Below are 6342 nucleotides of genomic sequence, written 5' to 3' on the forward strand. Positions count from 1 at the left end.
ATTTCTTCAAATGTTGTAATGAAGAGGTTGACGACGAAAGAGATGTAATTATTACCAAACAAAGGAATAACATACATAATCTACAGAGATGTGTGAAGGGATCGAGGAAATGGATTTAGATGTAGTTAATGGTGGTGTGTGCTTGTTGTAATTAACCTTATTATGTTGTTATTGTTGATAAAATTACCATGACAGATGTTTGTATTACGTGTAGTGAAGTTGTGTATCTTTAGGTACTTTAATGTTAAATCACTTTATTGAATCTTCTTATTAAACAATGAGAATGTGAAATTATTACCACATTTGTTTTTAGTATATTATGAACTGTATAAACGAGAATGTGGGTTTGTAAACACAAAACAAACAAAGATACTTAAACACCCACCTAAGAGCAATAAACTCATTATCAACCATGTTGTTCAAAATTGAATGTGATAAGTAACTACTGGGAATACAATTCTTGTTCTTGCCGGTTGACTTGGTCGCCGGTAGACTTCTACGGGCGAGCTCGGACTCCGTCTGCCTCGTGGTGGAACTCATGCTTTCCTTAATGTCTGGATGTTGTTCATGTTGAGACAGAGGGCGCCCTAATGGCCGATCGCACTCCGATGATCAAGTCAGTACAGGGCTTATAAGAAACAAGAAGTATCTAATATAATGCTTAGTAAAGGGTTAGCCAAGCGTTAGAAACAGCGTACCTTCACCTAGGGTTTCAGCCCCTTTTTATAACCGCACATGCAGCAGTTGCACTTGAGATAAGCAAATATTAACTGACAATAAGCACATTATCTTATATCTCTAACAGAAAACCACCTGCCACATGCACCAATGACCTTTAGGTGCTAAACTGCATGCCACATTCTGTTATATATACACCTTCCTATCTTTTTAGGGTTAACAACAGGTATTTTATGTGCAACAAACAGATAAAATATCTCTTTATCTTTTATCTCCAGAATCACAATAGATAAAATATCTCTTTATCTTTTATCTCCAGAATCACAATAGATAAAATATCTCTTTATATTTTATCTTATATCTTTATAAAATATCTCCTTATATTTTATCTTTAAACACATGCAACTTGAATTGAAATCATAGCACATCATTAGAAAACTAGGCCCATTAACCAAACAGGCCCAACACCGCTACCTTGACTCTAAGTCCATGGCCGAGTCGACCTCTGCCCTACCCGAGAACCGAGTAGTAGCCGGTCCAGGACCGAGTTCCTGTCCAGTACACTTCTAAATACTATTCAAATATAATTGTACTTCGAAATACATATTACAACCTAAAAAGTGCAAGCCAAAATACATGTTAAATACAAATGTTTATTGTACAAGATCATCGCTTCTAAATAGCCCTTTTTTTGCTACAGTTTCAGCCTAGTGTTAGGTCTGGAAGAGGTTGATGTTGATGATAAGCCTCATGATCTTGTTGTCCTTTGAATTTTTTGAGAATAAAAAATACATGAAGATGACCAAGGATGCTATACTTAACGGGTCATCTCAACAAGCATTTAAAGATGCCATCAATAGGAGGAAGTCAAGGACCAGAACACTTGAAGTTCTTCCTATTAGTGTTCTTAATATAGGAGTAGCCTTAGGAAAATGCCAAAAGTGGAAAACCAAAAGACACCTCTCATTGTAAGGCATTATAGACGCATATTTTAGGAGAAGTTGGAAGAAATGACTATTCCTACTCCTTTTTCTTTTAGGCGCTAGAAGAGTGACTTTTCCAACTCCTTTTCCCTTGTACAATGATCGGCCCTCTCCATTATAAATAGGGGTGCTTGGTACCTTGAATAATAAGTTGAATTTTTGAGTAAAGAAGCTATACCAAATTGGTGAGAGAGTTGTGTGAGACTTGTTCTCTTCTCTTCTTCCTAGTCTTATCTTGGGAGGTTCTTGGGACTCTCAAGTGGCGACATCCACTCATCTTGAAGCTTCTCCACCCTTCAAGTGGCGTGAACATTCCAAGGGTCATCAACCACATAAGTCTATCTTCTTTCATCTTCCATAATTACCCATTTGTTGTTTTCTTGTAGTTTTTCAATTTCAATCGGTTCAATTGTTTCCTTTTGTTGTTTCCTTTCATTTGTTGCACTTGTTCTGCACTTTGTTCGGTTCCTTTCCATTGTTACATGCTGTTCTTGTTTCGGCTTCCATAGAAACCCATTTCTATGTTGAATTCTTGAGTTTCAATTAGTGGCTTTTGTTCTTTGTTGTGTTCCAATTGGTAGTTTTAATTCTTGTTGCGTTCTTATTTCAAATCTTGTGTTCTTATGTTGTTCTTGAGTGAGTTCTTGAAAGTGTCTTTTCATATACCAACTCACATCATACATGTATAAAAGTGAGGAAGTGAGCCATTATATAAATAAGATTAAAATTGAAAAAGTGGGTCAAAGTTTGTCAACCTTGCTATCCAAAGGTGACTTTCACCTAATTCCTTTTGGAGTCTGCTTTCAATTTTTGGATAGATGAATCCTTCAAAGGATGCGATACTGAATTTGTTCTTTGTCCATCTGTCCATGATGTATGTTATGATATCCTTTATCATGCTGATGATAGGTCTACACCTTGTAGTAACAAGCACACTATTAAATTCTTCATTCATATTGTTGATAAGTGTGTCGCATTTATCATTAGGTGTGAACCTTGATCGTGACCAGAACCTAAAAGAAAAAACATTGACACGTCATTAAGGATTTGCATGAATAAAGAATAAATTTTTAGTTGAGCAAAGCTTACCTTGGGGATATTGCAATTAGGTGTTTGAAAGCATTAATATTAACCTCCTTTGTCTTAATCATCTTTCTCTCCCATGCTTGGGGATATGTACAGGATGTTGCACCCCAAATCATATTTTTTCAGTTTTTTACCAAGAACTTTTTTGCTAAAGTTAGCATAGAGATGTCTAACACATGAATGTTGATTTGCTCTAGGTAAAAGTTTTTGTATTGCGGGCAAAAAGCCCTGCCAAAAATTTATGCATACAAAATTCATATACAAAATAGTCAGAGGCAAAACATATACAAGACATACAAAACTCACATGTAGAACATACCTTTTATTGGTAAAAAAAAATGAATGTATTTGATGCATATACATTTGCACCTCACATATCCTCAATTAGAACCTGCAAAAAATGTGACCACGAGTCCTTGTTCCTAACCTCAACTAAAGCATATGCCAATGACAACATTTGTTCGTAAGGGTCCCTTCCAACTGTTGTTAATAGTTCGCCTCCATAACATCCATCCAAACCTATGATGGACCGACACATCAAAAAGTTATCCTTGCAAGTTGTTAAACAAACATATATTCTTTTAAAGATTGTCTCCCCATTAATGTCTTCAACTTGCACTTTAACTATGAACCTAGGGTTTGCTCTCAATAAATCATGGCCATAATCATAATCTTCCTGTATTGCTCCTTAAACGAACCCTGCACATTCTTTGATGCCATTAACAGTTCCTTTTGTGCCTTTGACCTTGAAATACTGGAATTCCATTTTTTTGACAGCTTGATTACGTATATCAATAGTTCTCATATATGGATTTTTTGTTATGAAAGACTCCAACCTCCCACTTCACCATTTTGTGTACAGTAAATCTATTTTGAATTGTCTACTACAACTATGAATCTCACTAATTTTTCTTAGTTGCCAATAATTGTTTGATGGTAAATGATCATAATATGCAAACAGTGACACTATCCTTGGGATCCATTATATTTAACCATAACTCTCCTATTATTGTTCTTTACAATTTCAAGATTTCTCCTAGAATGGACAACATATGTTGTTATTGAATACTAGAAAGCTTCCTTATAAACAAAATATATTCCTACTTCCCACTAGTAATCAACCATGGTTTTAGGCATTTGAAAAGTATGGAATTTACCCCTACTTTCTGGCCCATCATCACTTTCTTCAGTAACAACCCCACTCTCCAAATCATCTAAATCCAACTCAATATATGATAATCCTCTATCCTTCACACAATTAGGTTGGTCATTATGATTATCACCCAATGATTACAAATCTTCATCACAATCTAGTTTATACTCTTCAATGGGAGTTTTTGTTTTCCCTCTACTTGTTTTCCTATTCATTCCAAAACTACAGCTAACCCTAACTTCAATGTTTCCTACACATTGTCAATCACTCCTCTCATTGTCAATCTTACTGGGAACTTCCACATGTACAAATTCTTGATTGGGGTCCCTCAACCAAGAAGAATCGTATGACAGATGAGCATTATCAAAATTTTCCATGTTATTTGCCTCTTCACACATGTCTACATCACCATCACCCAACTCACCTTGAACCTCATTATCCCTTGGTCACCCTGCTCACCCTCAACTAGGTCAATATCATCCTCTTCAATATTAGTCACCTTAATATAAGGCACATCATCCATACCATGCTGACATTGCTCATCGTTCACCTTGGTCACCCTTAACCACCTAAATATTATCCTTTTCATTATCCATCACCTCAATATAACCCCACCCTTAGCCTCACCTTCCTCACACATCTCTTTGTCACCATCAGCCTGCTCACCTTCCTCACCATGCTCACCACTACCTTCCTCACCTTGAGCTTTCTCACACATGTCATTGTCACCATCAGTCTGCTAATAAGTGTCATATTTCAGTAATATTTCATACTAAAATATAGGAACTTATGGATATTTATTGATAAAATAACTATAATATAACCCCTAATTCAGGAATTTAAACATTTTTACATATTTTGTGATTATAATATAAATAGGAATGATTTATTCCCAAATTTGTGTTAATTTTAGGATTCCAGGGTAAAATGGAGATGAAAGGGAAAAAGGAAAATATATAAAATGAGAAGGGAAAGTTGGAACACTCCAAACACTCACCCAAACTCGCTTAAGCTAGAAGCTGCTATAGTGTCACTCCAGAGATATTGTACCTGTTTTTGTCCAACTTGCCCAGGTGAGCCCAATCACGCTCATGCGAGGAGTCACTTAGCTCAAGCCCAACTAGGTTAAATATGAGGCGTGAGGCACAACCCTAGACATTTATAGGGAGAATAAGAGGTGATACAAAACCCTAGATGTGGCAATCGTCAAAGAGAAATATCCTATATCTTCTTTTCTAACTTTTCATGCTAGTAATGGCCAACTTGAGTGGCTAATTCTACCTTTTGAGATTCAGAGTAATCTGTTCAAACTCTTTTTTATTGGGGTGATATTTAAATATAATATTCTATTCTTTTTTTATGATTGGTATTGTCGTTTTATTTGTAATGCTTGTTTTACCATGATTTTGATCCTTAGATGTGTCTGAAAAGTACTTCTAAGTTTCTGACCTAAATGATAATGCTTAATCTATTTGAATGTTATGAATAAATTTGAAGTGTTAATTGTTATCAACATCTAATCATAATGATAAGAAGTTTTTATAAATATGCGAGGAATCGATATTTAGGAGACTTTCTTAATAATTTTATATGAGAAATCGATATAAATGAATTTTATATGGGCATCAATATCAAACAAATGATAGAATATTACTATGCCTTTCAAAATACAAAAAGAGTAAGAAGGTTGAACCCCAATCCCAATTTTCTCAATTGAATCAACAACTCTTTACTTTGCTTTTATTTAATTTTCATGCAAACCATTGTCAATATCAAATCAAATCAAATTATTTTACATATTCTTATACTTAGTGAATGTTACTATTAGAATTTTAAAGAACTGTTCCTTGTGGGTTCGATATTTGTCCTTATGGACAAAATATTACTTTTGACTCGGTATTGATGAGAATCAAATAAAGGAGGCTTTTATTAATGGAGGAAGAGGACATCCACCCTCACATTTGAAGTTCTTCCTTCTAGTCTTCTCAAAATTAAAAAGAAGACATAAAATAAAGATGAGGCCTAAGCCCAAGCCCAAGAAGGCCAAAGCCCAAAGAGCCCAAGTCCATCCCATGAGGGGCAAGGCCAAGCTTTGAAATAATCTTGTATAGTTTTAAGAGGTGTGGTTATTAAATAAAGGAGTGTGAAAATGTAAAATAAAGTCACATTGTCCATGTGACTTAGGAGAGTGGTGTAAGTGTAGTTTTTAGGAGGTGTCATAGTAGAAAAATGTCACACCTCCCATATGACTTGTTTTTTGTGGGAATTTCAAATGAGTTTTATTTGAAATTTCCCACCTATTTTTCAGCACCTCTAGGCTATAAATAAAGGTGCTTAGCTTGTACAATTCAAATTTGAATTTTAATTAGAGAAACTATACTCACTTTTTGAGAGAGCATTGGAGAGCTTTGTGCCTTCTTCACTAGTCTTATCTTGATGGTT

At 35.1% G+C, this 6342-nt stretch overlaps 1 pseudogene; it reads right to left on the reverse strand.

Moving 5' to 3' along the window:
* Window positions 1-2382: 2382 nt before the first annotated feature.
* Window positions 2383-3552, reverse strand: LOC150027935 (uncharacterized; annotated as a pseudogene).
* Window positions 3553-6342: the final 2790 nt, after the last annotated feature.

The sequence above is a fragment of the Phaseolus vulgaris genome, chromosome 4, assembly GCF_051622355.1.
Source record: "Phaseolus vulgaris cultivar YP4 chromosome 4, ASM5162235v1, whole genome shotgun sequence".
Lineage (NCBI taxonomy): Eukaryota > Viridiplantae > Streptophyta > Magnoliopsida > Fabales > Fabaceae > Phaseolus > Phaseolus vulgaris.